This window comes from Triticum urartu, chromosome 7 (assembly GCF_003073215.2).
Source record: "Triticum urartu cultivar G1812 chromosome 7, Tu2.1, whole genome shotgun sequence".
In the NCBI taxonomy this organism is placed as follows: Eukaryota; Viridiplantae; Streptophyta; class Magnoliopsida; order Poales; family Poaceae; genus Triticum; species Triticum urartu.
Genome location: NC_053028.1, coordinates 370,702,775 through 370,721,695, shown reverse-complemented (window position 1 = coordinate 370,721,695; position 18,921 = coordinate 370,702,775).

The window sequence follows — 18,921 nt, the reverse complement described above, 5'->3', positions numbered from 1 at the left end:
TGTAAGTCAGTCCTTCTAAAGCCTTTATCCTCAACTGCTGTTTAATTTGCTCATACTCCCTATCGTTTACTGCTGTTTAGTTTGCTGTTTCTACCAAAATGCATGTTCGTAAGAACCGTAAGTTCTAAGTTTTAATTGTAAAACCAAATTCCTTATTCGTACCATGCACATTACTTAATACTCCCTATATGTATGCTTGTTTTTGTGGATCTATAATCCAGTGTGTGGTGAAGCAGCCCACGTTTGCACCTTGCATCTCCTATTTTATCTTACTGATGTGGCTGATGATATGAACAACATGCCATGCACATTATCCAAAATAGATACAATGATTTTCTTTGCCCTTCATCTATGCTTGTTATGTTGACATGGTAATCCAGTATTGTGGTGAAGCTCCCTGCATTATGAACAATGCCAAATTATGCTATTGATATTTTGAACTTACTCTTTATTTTCTAATTTGAAATTGGATAGAATTGACAGAACACTTATCATCTTTGTTTATACACGTGCAAAAGTTGTCATCTCTCTGCTTTGTTTCAGGGTGATATGCCTCATGGCATGCAGAAGTCTGCTGAAGGCTGTGAGACAAACCCAACATATATTGTAGCAAAGAAGGCAAAACATCTTCAAGATAGCGAGACAACCCCAAAGTCTTGTCTTGATGCAGTGTTCAAGTTACTTCAGACTAACAGTCAGACAAGCTCACAGAATTTGTTGTCTGAATCAGTTCGACTTCTTCAGTCCCAAGTTCTAGCAGAAAGGCATTCTGCAACTCAACTTTGACTTGAAGTCCTATCTCTAAGAAAGATTGCGGAGAACACCAATGAGAACCTCATCGCTAAACTGCTACACCTGGAAGCTATGACCGACATGCTAGGTCGATCTCACAGCCTTGCTCAGCAGCTTGTGCAGCAGTTCCCCCGCAAGGCTAACCTTTCTTGAACTGTCTTGGAAGTGGTCTCGGTTCAGTATTATTTTGTTATGCTGCAATGGTGCCCAGTTTTTGTAATCTGCTTCTTCGTTACGCTTTATGATCACTGGGGGCGAACTTCGATGCCTAGTGGATGTAATATACCTTAAATCCTTTATTGTATAGTGTAGGTTTATTCTTAGTTACTATGCCGTAATTTCTTTATTGTATAGAGTAGGTTTGTTCGACAAGGGTGAAGGCGACAAGGGTGAATGTGTAGCGACCAGACCTCAAACAGTCTGATCTCTGTGCTCGGGTGTCATCCCTGGATCAGTAATGCTGAGACCACACAGTACTCGGAGGATTTATAACAGAGTATCAATCACACACTTATTACATCGAGTGTCTCAATAGAGAACTTATTACAATAAATATGGCTTAAGGCCATCTAATAACGATAACAGCAAAAGGCTTGGAAGATAAGTGAGTCCATCAACTCCAACGGCATCACTGAGTATAGAACCACGACCTAAAACTCCTTAATCGTCGTCTGAAAAGTCTGCAACATTAACGTTGCAGCCCGAAATGGGTCAGCACATGGAATATGCTGGCAAGGTAACACATAGAGAGTAATGGAATGAAACAGCTATACTATATGCATATTTGGCTGGTGGAAAGCTCTATGGTTACAGTTTTGCGTAAAGCCAATTTTTCCATACTGCAAAGGAATAAATTTTATTTAACTATCATGGTAGTTGTTAAACATTGAGAATGGTTGACAGCATCCTCAATTCCAAATAAACATCATCATTAACAAAACCCAACAAACTTAATTTAGAGTAACATGTTGAGATTCACATGATAATCCAGGTACTAGATACTCAAGATGTCCATAACCGGGGACACGGCTAATCATGATTAGTTTAATACACTCTGCAGAGGTTTGCACACTTTTCCCCACAAGACTCGATCGCCTCCGTTTGGTTTCTCGCACTACATGGTGTTTGAGAAGACGGATGACCGAGACATAGTCTTTCAGAAGCGCTAGCACCTTACGATCGAGTAGATCGTACCACCTACAATCCCCTACATCCGCTAGTCTACCACTTTAAGAGTTCGCACGACTTAGTCAACTATGCTAGATCCCATAATAGCTTGTGTCTGCACACGGAAGTTTCTAGTATGAATAATCTCATGATCCCTTTGAGCCTGGGTGGCGGTCCAAAAGAAAACAGGCAAATCCTGGATTACCCAGGTGCCTCAATCCACCCAGATGTGTGTTTAAGTTGCCACCTTAGATAAACCATTAATTAACAAACTCACATCTGTCATGGATATCACTCACCCAATCCACGTCTACTAGCATAGCATGGCATAATAAGCAAACGTAGAAGTAACTCCCAAAGGTTTGATAATGTAATAGGTGATAGGTACTACCTCATCTACTTCCCATCCCACAATTTAATTAGATCCTAATCATGCAATGTTTGAGGATTTGATCTAATGCATTAAAACTGGGTAGTAGAAAAGGTATGTTCAAAGTGTTACTTGCCTTGCTGATGATCCGCGAAACCTAGCGATTCGAAGTAACAAGCGGCGCACTCCGGGTACTCTATCGCAAACAAACAAGCACACAATAAGTACTCATCTAATGCACAGTTAAAACTCGAATAAGAGATCTAACCAGAAGGTTCAACTTAAGAACTCCGGTTTGCAAAAAGAATCAAATCGAACGAAGCAACGAAAGTCAAACGGCGAAAGAAAACAACTTCATTCTACTAATCTGGATCTAAGTCAAATTTTACAGTAGCAAAAACTTGTTTAAGTTGGTTAAACGGATAGAGGGTTTCGACACAAAACTCTAGGCGCTTGAATCGCCTGATTCCGATAAACGAGCGAAAAGATATACTAAAACGAAAATCGGATCAGAAATCGCGATCAGAAAAATCGCAGATTTAATCCGACAAAAAGAAAAACGACGAACGTTCGCTAGAATGAACGAGCAGACGAACGCTCACTAATTAAATAAATTGGAAAAACCGATATATTTAAAAAACCGAAACAAAAAAAAACAATGAAAAACCGACGGAAAAACCGAACGGTTTTTCTTTTAAAAAAATGGCGGCACGGATTTCAAGACGACCTCGGGCAGTGGGTCGGCGAGGCGGCGGGCGGCGGCTCCGGCGACGGCGCGGCAGGCGGCGGCAGGCGGCGGCGCTGGTGGCGGCGGGCGGCGCGGGGCTCGAGGCGGCAGGGCGCTAGGGTTTCGGGGGCGCGTGGGCTGAGGCTTCGGCTGGGCCTCCCCCCGGCTTATAAAGCCGGCCGGGCCAGGAGTCCGGGTCGGACACGGCCCGTTAGGTCGGTTCGTTTTTTTTACGCACAGAAGAAAAAAAGAAATACTAAACGGACTCCAAAAATCCCAAAATAAATTTTCCCGGGCTTCTAAAATCAAGCCGCACAAGGTGAACATTTATTTGTGGCCTAAATGCAATTTTGAAAAACACACATTTTTCCTAAATTCAAATAAAATAACGAAAACTTAGAAATAAAATCTTATTTGATTTTATCATTAAATCATCAATATTTCTTTATTTTGGGAAAGTCATTTTATTCCCTCTCTCATATTTTTGTAATAGAAATAATTGATGATAAAACAATTAAAATCAAATGATCCTATTCTCAAAATTTGAGAAAACTCAAATATGAAAATAATGAATTTCCCAACTCTCTCCGTGGGTCCTTGAGTTGCGTAGAAATTTCTAGGATCAAACCAAAGGCAAAATAAAATATGATATGCAATGATGATCTAATGTATAACATTCCAAATTGAAAATTTGGGATGTTACAGAATGGTAGCGTAGGTAGCGTGGATGAAGGCGACGAGGACGGCGCCGGAGGTAGGGCATCCAGCTAGGCCTACATTCCCTTTGCCTTAAACTATATGCAAAAAAATGGACACGGCCTCACTGGGCGTGGAGGCATTTTGAAGGGGGAGCCCCTTGTAATTTATGAACTGATGTCATGTCTTCCAAAATAGGACTTGAAATGTGATGTGCTCTTTATCATACTAACCTATCTCACGAAGTTCCGTTAAGTTTTGTGTGATTGAAGTTTTCAAGTTTTGGGTGATATGTCGATATGAGGAGAATAAGGAGTGACAAGAACCTAAGCTTGGGGATTCCCAAGGCACCCCAAGGTGATATTCAAGGAAGATCCAAGCAACTAAGCTTGGGGATGCCCCGGAAGGCATCCCCTCTTTCGTCTCCAACATTATCGGCAACCTCACTTGGAGCTATGTTTTCATTCGTCACATGATATGTGTTTTTCTTGGAGCGTCAATTTATTTTGGTAGGATTTGCTTGCTGTTATTTAGAATAATTTGAATCTGTTATTTAAATAAAAGTGCCAATGATAGCCTTTACTATGATTATTTTACAAGTATACATGTTGCTGTTTGAAAACAGAAAGTTTACCGCTGTTGCAAAAATTCCCTAGAAAAGTCAGAATGTGATCAAATTTTGAAACTTTTCGAAAAATGACCTCTGATAAATTTTCTACAGTGTGGCAAATTTTCATAACTTCTGGAGTTAGGGAAGTATTGATACTCTTGCATTCTTTACAGACTGTACTATTTTGGCAGATTGCTGTTATGTTTGCATTGTTTGCATATGTTTGCTTGTTTAATGATTCTATTTGAGGATAGGAGTATTAAATATAAAGAGGCATCTAGTATGCAATGCTGAATAATAATTTTTGTGATTTGATATAGTAGAGAATGATAAAGTTTTTGCATTGGTTTATACTAACTTATCTCACGAGTTCTTGTTGAGTTTTGTGTGGATGAAGTTTTTAAGATTTAGGGAAGCCGTGATATAAAAGGAATTAAGGAGATACAAAACCTCAAGCTTGGGGATGCCCAAGGCACCCCAAGATAATATTTCAAGAAGTCTCAAGCATCAAAGCTTGGGGATGCCCCGGTAGGCATCCCACCTCTTTTCTTCAACAATTATCGGTTAGTATCGGTTGAGCCTAAGTTTTTGCTTCTTCACATGATGTGTGCTATTATTGGAATGTCATTTTATTTTCATTTTGCTTGCTGTTTTAATAAAATACTTAGACCTGAAAGTTTTTAAATAAAATAGAGTCCTCATATAGTTACCAGGGAGGCTAGGTAAGCGGCATTCACATCCCGTCAACAAAGCTCTTTTCTATGGAATTGCTCTAGTGCTTCACTTATATCTTTTTTAGCACGGTGTGCTTTAGTATTTTTGAATAAATTCTCTCTTGCTTCACTTAAATTAATATGAGAGAAAGAAATATTATGCTCATGATCTTCACTTATATCTTTTTGGAGTAGCTTGTCATTTACTCTTGTGCTTCACTTATATCCTATGAGTAAATTGTTGAATTAATTGAATGTCATGAAGTTGAAATCATATCATGCCTAGTGGTAGCTTCACACTGGGTTTAGGAAGTGAAATCTTTTGAGGCTTGACAATCACAATATTGGTCATACAAGCAATTCACGAATAATTAGTATAAGGAAGAGAACTTTGACATATAAATACACTATCATGGAAATCTTTTGTGATTTTGAGCCCCCATCAAAATATTATATGGCAAAATTGTTGACGTTGGACAAGGAAGACAACTTAATGGTTTATGTTTGTTCATATTCACATGGAAGTTATATTGTCATAGATCCTTCAACATATGGTGCTTGCCCCCCATCTTTTCTAGCCAAAAATTCCGCACCAAGTAGAGATACTACTTGTGCATCCAAAAACCCTTAAACCCAAATCTTATTTTCGAGAGTCCACCATACCTACCTAAGGATTGAATAAGATCCTTCAAGTAAGTTGTCATCGGTGCAATAAGGCAATAAAAATTGCTTCTAAAATGTTAGATCATTTAGTGTAAGACAAAATTGAGCATTGTACGAACTTGTGATGGCAAAGAATAAAAGCGACAGACTACATAATAAAGGTTGCTATCATAAGGGGCAATATAACGTGACGTTCTTTTGGACTAATGGGTTGAGCATACAAACAAAAAAGCACATGGAAACCTCTGCTTCCCTCTGCGAAGGGCCTATCTTTTACTTTTATGTATTTACTTTCATGCAAGAATCATAGTTTTTATCTCTATTCCTTTTTATTTTTCTCTTTTGGCAAGCATCATGTGGTGAGGAAAGATCTAGGCACATATATCCAGTTGGATATGGGTAGCATGAGTTATTATTATTGACGTCACCCTTGAGGTGAATATGTTGGGAGGCGAAATTATAAGCCCCTATCTTTCTATGTGTCCGGTTGAAACGTTTTGCTCATGTGTATGCAGTGAGTGTTAGCAATCATAGAAGACTATATGATGGATGAGTATGTGGAGCTCTTACTTAAACTCTGTTGAATAAGTTGAATTGCAATTGATTGGTAACTAAGAACATAGTTTGTTGAGTTTCAAGAGAGTTCATTGTTTGAACCTTAACATGTGAATTGGTTGCTACTTTAACATGAGAAGTTTTATAAGAAAGAATTGATGTTATGGTTCTAGGAGAAGTGATTGAGATTGTCAATGATCAACTTGCGCACTTTGCTAGCATTCACACTTCATAAATTATTTCTTTTATCATTTACCTACTCGAGGACGAGTAGGAATTAAGCTTGGGGATGCTGATACGTCTACACCGTATCTATAATTTATGAAGTACTCATGCTGTTTTATTATAATTCTTGGATGGTTTACAATCATTTTATAACAACTTCATATCATTTTTGGGACTAATTTATTGACCCAGTGCCCAGTGTCAGTTGCTGTTTTTTGCTTGTTTTTTACATCGCAAGAAATCAATATCAAACGGAGTCCAAACACCGCGAAATTTTTTGTGGATTTTTTATGGACCAGAAGACTCCCGATGGGCCAGATCAGCACGTGGGGGGTGCCCCGAGGGGGGCACAACCCCCTAGGGCATGCCTGGGGGCCCAGGCGCGCCCAGGTGGGTTGTGCCCACCTCGGTGGCCTCTCACACCCCCTCTTTGCCCTATAAAATCCCAAATATTCCAAAAACCCTCGGAGTTAACCTAGATCAGAAGTTCCGCCGCTGCAAGGCTCTGTAGCCACCGAAAACCAATCTAAACCCGTTCCGGCACCCTGCCAGAGGGGGGAATCATCTCCGGTGGCCATCTTCATCATCCCGGCGGCCACCATGATGAGGAGGGAGTAGTCCACCCTCGGGGCTGAGGGTTTGTACCAGTAGCTATGTGTTTAATCTTTCTCTCTCTCTCTCTCTCGTGTTCTTGAGATGTCATGATCTTGATGTATTGCAGGCTTTGTTAATATAGTCGGATCATATGGTGTTTTCCCCTCTCTATCCTGTTCTGATGAATTTAGTTTTTCCCTTTGAGATTTCGTTGTTATCGGATTGAAACCTTTTATGGATTTGAGAGCACTTGATATATGTCTTGCATATGAATACTCGTGGTGACAATGGGGTATTATATTGATTCACTTGATATGTGTTTTGGCACTCAAATCGCGGATTCCCGCGGTGACATTGGGGTAATCTACGCATAGGGGTTGATGCATGTTCTTGTCTTTGTTTCTCCGGTAGAAATCTTGGGGCACACTTTGAAGTTCTTTGTGTTGGATTGAGTATTATGAATCTGAAATTATTCGGTGTTATTTTAGTACAAACTCTTGGAGATCGGAATAATAGCTTCGAGGTGGTTTCATACCCTACAAATGATTTCTTCGTATGTTCTCCGCTAGATAGGTACTTTGGGGTGATTCTTCGTTGCAGGTTGAGGGACGGTTATATGATCCAATTATATTAGCAATGTTGAGAGATTGCACTAGCGAAAGTACGGACCCTAGGCCTCATTTTCAAGCATTGCAATACCGTTTTTGTGCCCATTTACTATTTGCTACCTTGCTGTTTTTATTTATTCAGATTATAAAAATATATTTCTACCATCCAAATTACACTTTTATCACCATCTCTTCGCCGAACTAGTGCACCTATGCAATTTTCCATTGTATTGTGTGTGTTGGGGACACAAGAGATTTCTTGTATTTGGTTGTAGGGTCGTTTGAGAGAGACCATCTTCATCCTACACCTCTCATGGATTGATAAACCTTAGGCGATCCACTTGAGGGAAAATTTCTACTATCCTACAAAATGCCGCGCTTGGAGGCCCAACACGTGTCTACAAGAATAAAGTTACGTAGTAGACATCAGCATGGTAGCGCATAAGTTTATTCGCCATGATGAGGAAAATAGACTCATTTATAACTTGATATTTAGTGAGGATACTTGTCAGATTGTTACCTTGCCTGCACCTACTTTGTTCAACATTCATTCAAGCAGGTACTTCGCTTTTCCCGCGGACATTCATGCATACTGGGAGGGGACGCGATCCCCAGCTCCTGAGCCAGAGCCAGCACCTAATCCATATCAGGAGTCTATTTATCTGTGGGATCCACAGGAGCTCGCTAACTAGTGGAACCCCCAGGATCCTCCTTAGTACACCGGAGAGGGCTACTTTGATCCATGGGCGCAGACCAACTTAGGCCAAAAGCCTATGCTTGGGGGAGTACGTATTTCTCACCGACATTACATTCATGTTCACACACTTATTTCAGTTGTTGGTGTTCATACATTTTCATTGTAACATCCATGTTAGTTTATTTATTTTTCCTGCTTTCTTCTGGTGTGTTTGAAAAACCTTAAGAAAAACCAAAAAATTAGTTGTAGTTAGTTTACTTTCTATGCATGCTTAGTAGTAGTATTAAAAGAAAACCCAAAAAGATTTCTTGTTCTTCTTTTGCTTGTTGGGAGCTTTCCTGTGTAAATAGTTTTTCTCGTTCTTGTTTTGCTTTCTTCAGAAAAACAAAAACTCCAAAAACATTTGAGTGTGTTTCTTTGAAATTCTTTTCTTTGGGGGTCGAGGGGAGAAGACCACGATGAAAATGTTGAGTGGCTCTCATATGCATTGTTGTTGATCTAACAAAGAGCCCATATTACCTTGTCTTCTCCTTTGAATAAATGTTTGCGGATTCCAGCTTAGTCCAATGCATGTGCACTATTATTATTATCCACACCATTCGGTCGTGCAAGTGAAAGGCAATAATGACGATATATGATGAAATGATTGAGATGAGGAAAAGCTGGCATGAACCCGGCCTATCTTGTTTTTCTAAATATGATTAGTTCATCATTCCTGATTCAGCCTATTATGAATGGAACATGTTTGCAATGACAATTAGAGATTACAGTTACTCATGCCATGCTTAATTAGCTAGGAGTTTATAATAGTTTACCTTGCGTGCCAACATGCTTTTAAAATGGTTGTGATGTAGTATGATAGGATGGTATCCTCCTTTGAATGATTCGAGTGGCTTGACTTGGCACATGTTCACGCATGTAGTTGAAACAAAATCAACATAGCCTCTACGATATTTATGTTCATGGTGATCTATACCCTACTCATGCTTGCATTCAATGTTGGTTAATCTCAATGCATGTTTATGATTGTTGTCGCTCTCTAGTTGGTCGCTCCCCAGTATTTTTCTAGCCTTCACTTGTACTAAGTGGGAATAATGCTTGTGCATCCACTTCCATAAACCCAAAGTTGTTCCATATGAGTCCACCATACCTTCCTATATGCGGTATTTTGCCTGTCGTTCCAACTAAATTTGCACGTGCCAAACTCTAAACCTTCAAACGATAATATATTTTGTATGCTCAAATCGCTCATGTACCAACTAGGGCTGTCAATATCTTCCATGCTAGGTGGGTTATTCTCATGTTGAGTGGAGTCCGCTCATCATTCACGAGTAAATGGCTAGTAACCGGGATGCCCAGTCTGATGCTCCAATCAAATAAAAAATAACTGCAAACAAAACTCCCCCAGGACTGATGTTAGTTGGACGCTACCCGTTGTTTCGGACCAGTCGTGGAATGTGCTTGTTGGTGGTGGGGGAGTACAAACTTTACCATTCTATTTGGGAACCGTTAATAATGTATGTAGAATGGAAGATACCGAGATCTCTTGGTTGTTATGTTGACAATGAAAGCATACCGCTCAAAATATTATTTATCTCTATTTCAAAACTCGATCTCTAGCACCTCTGCAAATCCCTGCTTCCCTCTGTGAAGGGCATATCTATTTACTTTTATTGCTGAGTCATCATCCTCTTATAAAAAGCACCAGTTAGAGACCACCACTGTCATTTGTATACATTGTTATTAATTTATATTGAGCATGACTGTGACTGGATCTCTTTTACCACGAATTACAATGTCTAGTCAGTCCTTGATCTTCAGGGGTGCTATGCATTTATGTTTTGTGGTCTCAGAAAGGGCTAGCGAGATACCATCTTGTTATATCATAACATGATTGTTTTTGAAAAAGTGTCGTCATTCGAGATTTATTATTATTGCTCGCTAGTTGATTATGCCATTGATATGAGTAAATGTGAGACCTAAATGTTATTGTGAAGATGGTTAGTTCATAATCTATGCTCAAAACATGAATGCTGGCTTTACATATTTGCAATAACAAGATCAAACAGAGTTTTTATAAGTTTTTCTTTATCACTTTCAGTTTGTCAACTAAATTGCTTGAGGACAAGCAATGGGTTAATCCTGGAGGAGTTGACATGTCTCCATCGTATCTACTTTTCCTAACTCTTTTACCCTTGTTTTGGACTCTAACTTGCATGATTTGAATAGGAACTAACGCGGACTGACGTTGTTTTCAACAGAATTGCCATGGTGTTATTTTTGTGCAGAAATAAAAGTTCTCTGAATGACCTGAAACTTCATGGAGATGATTTTTGGAATTAATTAAAAATATTGGCGAAAGAATCAACCGAAGGGGGCCCACACCCTGGCCACAAGGATGGGGGACGCGCCCACCCCCTGGAGCATGCCCTCCATCCATGTGGGCCCCTGGACCTCCACCGACCTCAACTCCAACTCCATATATTCATGTTCGGGGATAAAAATTTCAGAGAGAACGATTCATCGTGTTTTATGATACAGAGCCGCCGGCAAGGCATGTTCTTCCTCGGGAGGGCAGATATGGAGTCCATTTTGGGCTCTGGAGAGGGGAAATCGTCGTCGTCATCATCAACAACCATCCTCCATCACCAATTTCATGATGCTCACCGCCGTGCGTGAGTAATCCCATCATAGGCTTGCTGGACCGTGATGGGTTGGATGAGATTTACCATGTAATCGAGTTAGTTTTGTTAGGGTTTGATCCCTAGTATCCACTATGTTCTAAGATTGATGTTGCTAGGACTTTGCTATGCCTAACGCTTGTCACTAGGGCACGAGTGTCATGATTTTAGATATGAACCTATTATGTTTTCATGAATGCATTTGTGTTCTTTATCCTATCTTGCAAGTTATAGTGACCTACTACGTGTTATGATCCGGCAAGCCTGGAGCGACAATAGTCGGGACACTTCCCTGTGATGACCGTAGTTTGAGGATTTAATGTATTCACTAAGTGCTAATGCTTTTGTCCGGTACACTATTAAAAGGAGGCCTTAACCCTTAGTTTCCAATAGGACCCCGCTGCCACGGGAGGGTAGGACAAAAGATGTCATGCAAGTTCTTTTCCATAAGCACATATGACTATATTCGGAATACAAGCCAACATTATATTGATGAATTGGAGCTAGTTCTTTGTACACTATGTTATAACCATTGCATGATGAATTCCATCCGAATCCATCATTGATCCATTGCCTACGAGCTTTTCACATATTGATCTTTGCTAAGTTACTTTTCGTTGCCACTGTTACGATTGCTACAATATGGCTACTCTTACTTTTGTCACCGTTTCCGTTACTTCCATACTACTTTGGTACTAAATACTTTGCTGCAGATATTAAGTCTTTCAGGTGTGGGTGAATTGACAACTCAGCTGCTAATACTTGAGTATATTCTTTGGCTCCCCTTGTGTTGAATCAATAAATTTGAGTTGAATACTCTACCCTCGAAAACTATTGCAATCCCCTATACTTGTGGGTTATCAAGCTGCATCTGCTTCTGGGGTCCACTTCATGGGCCCTGCCTTCTTCAGGATTTTGAAGAATGACGGGGCATGCTCGACAGACTTGGAAATGAATCTTCTTAGCGCGGCAACATACCCTATCAGACGCCTTACATCCTTGACTATCTTGGGCACCTGGATCTTCTCGATGGCTTTAATCTTATTAGGGTTGGCTTCGATCCCCTGACGCGATACAAAGAACCCAAGTAGCTTGCCAGAGGGAACGCCAAACACACACTTCTTGGATTGAGCTTCAAGTTGATCTTGCACAGATTAGAAAATGTCTCCTCCAATCTGGAAGAGTGTTGCTCTGTCCTTGGTCTTGACCACAATATCATCCATATAAGCCTCAATATTTCTGTGCAGCTATGGCTCAAAACCAATCTGAACTACTCTTGCAAAAGTAGACCCGACACTCTTTAATCCGAATGGCATGCAGATAAAGCAGTATGTACCACATGGGGTGATGAACGAGGTCTTCTCATCATCTTCTTTGGACATGAAGATTTGATGATATCCCGAATATGCATCCAAAAAGGAGAGCAAATCGCAACCTGAAGTGGAATCCACAATCAGGTCGATGCGCGGCAAGGGAAATGGGTCCTTCGGGCAAGCCTTGTTGAGATCCGTGAAATCTATACAAAGCCTCCATTTCCTATTAGCCTTGCGAACGACCACTGGATTTGCCAAGCACTCCTCTGACCAAACCAGCTGCCTCAAGCTTCTTAATCTCAACTGCAATAAACTGCTGCCTCTCCAAGGCATGCTTCCGAATTTTCTGCTAGACAGGTCGGGCATGTGGGCAGACAGCAAGGTGGTGCTCGATTACTTCCCTGGGAACACCGGGGATATCAAATGGTTGCCAAGAAAACACATCGATATTCGCCTGCAGGAAGGCAACCAACGCACTTTCCTATTTGTCATCAAGGGTGGCGCTGATAGTGAAGGTACCATCAACGCCAGCCGGCCCTGCCGGGACCTTCTTCACTTGCGGTGCAGCAACCTTGGATCTCTTGCTGTTGGAACTCTCCGGCAAGTCATCAATAGGCGCAGCGCACTACAAAGAGGTACGCTTCCCGGATTCCTTGCTAGTGTCCCTACTATCCTTCTTCTTTCCTCTGTTCTCCTTGGAAGGAACTGATGCTGCCGCTTCCTCTGCCGCGACTGCGTCCCGGTACATCTTATCCACACAAATGATTCCATCCTTCTCATCTGATGGGATGGAAATGACTCCTACCGGCCCAGGCATCTTCAAGGTGTTGTAGGCATAGTGGGATGCCACCATGAATTTAGCCAGGGTTGGGCGTCCAAGGATCCTATTGTACGGTAGGGGGAGGTCAACCACATCAAACACAATCTTCTCAGCCCGATAGTTCAGTTCTCCCCGAATGTCACTGGCAACGTGAGCTTTCCCTTAGGATGACTCCTGTCGGGATTAACTCATTGGAACGTGCCCATGACCTTTAGATCTTCCTCTGTTATCCGAAGTTTGCTGATGACGTTTGGCAAAATCTGATTCAACCCGGCCCCGCCATCAACCAACATGTTTGTGACCTTGAGGTTGTGAATTGTTGGAGAGACCAACAATGGAAAACATCCTCCCTCGGTGGTACGGTCAGGATGGTCCTCTTCATCAAATATGATGGGCGTGCGTGGCCATTTGAGCGGCTTTTGAGCCTCTGCCGCTGGCTTCACAGCATTGAGCTCATGTGCCCACCGTTTGAGTTGGCGGTGAGAGGAGTGCAGGGATGCACCACCATCAATGCACATGGTGTCAGTGGCCTTCTGGAACTCCTGCTCACTAGTTTCCTCTTCATCCCCTCCATCGCTCTCATCATTGCAAGCTTCCTTCTCTTGACCCCTGGCAGGTTTTCCTTGGTTCCGGAAGGGTTTGCTGGGGCGATTTGCTTCACCGCCTCGGCCCTTCCCGCCAGCGGCATTATGACATTTTTCCTTATCATGCTTCTCATATTCTGCTCTCTGCCTCTTGAAGAGATGATCAACCTAATGACACTCTTGAAGATCGTGGCCCTTGGTCTGATGAATCTTGCAGTACGGCCCATTGCATTTCCCAGCCTTCTCGGCAGCCGCAGCCTCCCGGCAGTCAGCGCACACGATAGCTTCCTTGCCGGGGGGCTTCGGCTTTAGCCTTCTTGCTGGTACGAAGTGTGCCTGATCCTTCAACAACCATCATTACCTTATCCTTGTGCCTCTTGCTGTGCTTCTTACTCTTCTTCTGACTGGTTGATTCGTCGTCATCCTCTAAGTCGACGTTGATGCAATCCTCTTCTCCAGGGAGTTTCCTTCCCTCCTCCATCTGAGCACACTTGTCCACCAAGGTGTAAAGCTCCTTCGTAGTCTTGGGAAACCGCACGTTCATCTTGGAATGAATCATGCGGTTGTGCACATTGGATTGGAAGGCGGCTATCACAACTGCTGGATGGATATTTGGGATGTTCCTGTGGACTCTGCTGAATCTCTGCAAGTACTTCTGGAGAGTCTCTCCTTCTTTCTGCTGGAGAAGCTGCAAGTTGCTGGGCCACCCAGGTTCTTGATGGCCGCCAGTGAAGGCGCCATTGAACTCATGGCATAGGTAGCTCATGACGAAATGGAGTTCTCCGGCAGGTGCATCAGCCAAGACCTCACATTGGACTTGAGTGCCAAAGGGAAGTAGTTGTCAAACACCTTCTCATCTCTTCCCCCGGCAGCTTGAACAGCGATAGTGTAGATGCTTAGAAACTCTGCCGGGTTTAGCCTCCCATCATACTTCTCGGGTATCTCTGGCTTGAACGTGCGATCGGATGGCCAACAGACTTGCCGCAGCTCACAAGTAAAGGCAGGGCACCCAACCTCGAAAGGCAGGCACCCGCCAACCTCGAGCGTAGGCTCGTCAACGTCGGGACCATCGCACCCATTGGTCCGACGGTGGTCGTCGCGGCGTCGCTCAATGACGACGTGAGTGTTTCCCCTCTGTCTGTCCTCTGGGGATCGCCGTTGGCCTGGACATGCTCGAGGGTCAGAAGATGCCACCGAGACGTCATCAGGTTCTTAATTCTGCTGCGCTCACGCTGGTTGCCGTGGTGGGGACTATACCGTGGGGGTGGCCGCTTCCATACGACCAGCAACGAGAGCCGTTGTCGTCTCTTGGGGAGGCCGTGGCAAGCTAGCTCGCTCTGAGCCCCCAACCTCGGAGAAACCGATCGGACTTTGGATGGTGGCACGCCACTCATCCATCTGATCAGCCGCCGGCGGAAACCTCAATAGCAGCTGAGCCCGCGCCATGGCCTCCATAGTAGTACTTAGCATGGGTTATGATGATGTGGACCGCACCGTCGCTCGACTTCTGATGGTGCCAATGGTGACATCACCACGTCCTCGCTGTTGCCAGGCAGTCACTTGGATGGCATGGTGATGTGGTGAAGGCGCTTGAGGGCTAGTGGCTCCGTTGGGCACAGCGACCTGGTCGACTCGCTTCGGGGGAGGTGCACGCGCTGCGGTCGCGCTCGGGGCGGGGGCGGACGGAGGGCGGCGACTTGCCCCGGACCGGGCGCCACCACTGTGGATGTGCCCGTCGGCGAGAGGAAGGGGCATAGATGGAATAACCCCTTCACTCGTACCTCGTGGAGCATGGCCACCGGGATGTTGCTGATGCTGCTCTCCTCTGGTGTCTCCTGCTCCTGCTTCGGCCGCAGGGGAGGTGGTGACGATGCCGCCTACTCCGACCGCATCCCCAGCAGCGTTCACGTCCTCGTGCGCCTCCGCATCCCCCGTAGCATTGGTGGTGTGGGCGGCGGGCCATTCGAGGTGGACGGGTGAGCTGAAGCACCAGTTTTCTTCTTGGGCGACATGGTCGATGGTGTCGTCGAAGATGAAGATGGCGATGAAGATGACGCGCTGCTCACGCTTTCAGGTTCACGCAAGTGATGCCCCTACCTGGTGCCCCATAGATGTCGCAGGAAACCATGACCACCTATGGGACCAAGAGTCCCTTGCTGGTTCGATGGAGGGATGGCATGTTGCACAAAGAGCAGAGGAGCATGGGATAGCACGACAGAGATCACACAGGCAGTTTTTACCTAGGTTCGGGCCACCGTGAGGCGTAAAACCCTACTCCTGCTTTGGTGGATTGATGGTGGAAAAATAGTGGTGGTCGTAGCACGTTTGCCCGGCAGGGTTGCCTCATGGAGAAACGGCTACATGCGTAAGAGATGTGAGGGGTGGATTCGCTAACTAAGGGTCCAACCCTTTCTAGGTTGCCTTGGGCCTCCTTTTATAGACTAAGGGGTCACCACCGTGGCAAATTAGTCATTATGCACTGATAAGATAGCAAATAGTGCTATCATACCTAACACTCCAGGCTGCTAGAGTGCATTAAATACGCCACTCAACGTCACATCATTGCTTGCCTGGCAGGCATTGCCGGGTTGTTTTGCTAGCTTCGCACCTGCACACTTGACACGTCGCAGGACAGGTGTCGTCTGTAGGTATTTCCTCTAGAAGGAGGCTGCCATGTGGCAAATGGCTGCCACTTAGTCACTTTGCGGCTTGACACCGCACTGACCTACGACGTGCGTCGTGATGAGGTGGTTGGGTGAGGTGGCTCTGCCTCCGCAAGTCCCGGCAGGCCCTACTGAGGCATCTTGGAGACTTTCTTCCGGGGGTGACCCCATCCTCGCTAGGCTCGCCTTCCCGGCAAGGGAGGTTTCTCTCTTGGCAGTATCTGACTTATTTGGCTTGGTCTTGGTCCTCCTGAGCTGCACGTTGGTCCTTTGAAGATCTGATCTCTTATACTTTGTCCTGATCTTAGTGCTGTAATCTTGCTCCCGTGCCTGTGCACAGTCTGGGCAATGGACCCAGGTTTTGTTGCACCGACAATAAGCAAGGACGGTAACCTCGATGACATCTTTGTCTACTCCTTGCCATTGCATTGATAGCCCCATAGACCATTTTGCATCCCTTTCCTATCGAGACTAGCCTTTGAGTATTGTCGGCAACATTACTTGTGCACATTAGTGATCTTTGCATATACCATCATCTTAGTGTCCATATCTTGGTATATATTATCTCTTGTGTCACAAGGTTGTCATAGCAGATACACAATTGCTATCTTGGTTTGTGATGTTTTGCATCGAAAAGTGCTCAAAAGAGAAAGAGCCAAACAAGCTTTTAAGCAAAAGAGAAAGATAAGCAAAGAGCTTTTGAGCAAGAACCATGGCATTATACTACATTAAGATTGTCATACTCGATCATCTTGGATCATATCATTGGAACACCATACATATAGCATACTTGGGATAGTAGTCGTTGCATTTTTGCTTAGTAGGTTGTGCACAAGTCTCATATCCGCCTATTGTGCAATCGTGCTAGCGTCTCTCTAGAGTTGTGCTACAAGAGCACTTTCGTGGATACCACATTTTGGCTCATTCATTGGTTGCACGACCCCGTTTATCTAGCCGTGTGTGTGATTCCGTGTACCTCCATTTTTCTATTGGTCTACTTGTTGCATTTGCGAATCGAATCTTTTCCAACATTATTTAATCTCTCTAACAATTGCATAAGATTTTGTGCCACCATCCTAACCAAGGTACACCAAAGGCTTTTTACTTGTGTAGGTGTGAGAACCGACAAGAATTGGTACCAATTGTGATATTCCCTTGTTGCACATTTGAGTGATCATTGATCCATCTTTAACATCGGTCAAGGTACATTTGGTATAAGTTCTTCTCTTTCTCCCACTGACATATTTGCTTGGAATGATGGATAGGCCAAGTTCTTCTGCCAACCCACTCTTCATCGAGCAAGATGACGACTCGACATCCTATGTTACCAAGAGCCACATATTCGGTGCACAAAGAGCTTTGCATCAAGAATAACAAGCTTTGGGCGACCGCATCGACAACCTCGCCACCGACTTACGACAATCCGAGCAACGTACAATAGACTACTTCGACACATCCATGGCCTCTCTAAAGGAGGACATTCGAGCCACGATGGTCAAGCGCTCTTCTACCTTGTCATCCTACTCAAGACGGAGACGCTCGAGTAGACACTCCGACGACACCATCTCTGGCTCAAGTACACTGACATCGAACACTCTTCGTCGAGCCGCACGACAATACCGTCAAGCAAACCGCAATCCTCTACACGAAACCGATCCTCAAGAGAAACTTCTAGTGCAAGAACATCGACATCGTCAAAATCAAGCTACCTTTGCGCAAGCACAAGAAAGGCAAAGCCAATGCCAACAAGAGGAAGAGCGGACGCGCCAACACCAAGAAGAGCAAGACGCCGAAGCGCTCCGTCAACAACAACAACGACGTGAAGCCCAAGCACTTGAGGTGCAATGTGCCCTCCATGACACAATTCGGGCCATCACCAACCGCAACCGACATACGCGCGAGAAATAAGAAGCACTTCGCAATGAAGTCCAAGAGAGGAACTATCAAAAAAGAGTACACCGACAAGTTCCACAAGCTCCTCGACAAGAACACCAAGTTCGCCAAGAGCAACAAGATAATGGGAATCCTCCACGCCAAGAGAAAGTTGAGGGAGGCAATCCTCCTCATGAAGGACGTCATCACCCTTGACTCCAACACAATGAAGAGCAACTCAACGACAAGCTCAAGTTCACCATGCCCAAGTTCACCGGAATCAATGATCCTGAAGAGTACCTTTCGTGGGCATTGAAGGTTGACAAGATCTTCCATTTGCACAACTATGAGGAAGAGAAGAAGATCGCCATGGCATCCCTTGAGTTCCAAGACTATGTCCTCATTTGGTGGGAGCAAGTCAATGAGCGACGAGAAGCAAGAGTTGAACCACCCATCACAACATGGGATCAAATGAAGGATGTCATGAGAGCGCGCTTTGTGCCAACCTACTACAACCGCGATCTCTTCAAGAAACTCGAACTCCTCAAGCAAGGAACAGAGAGTGTTGAAG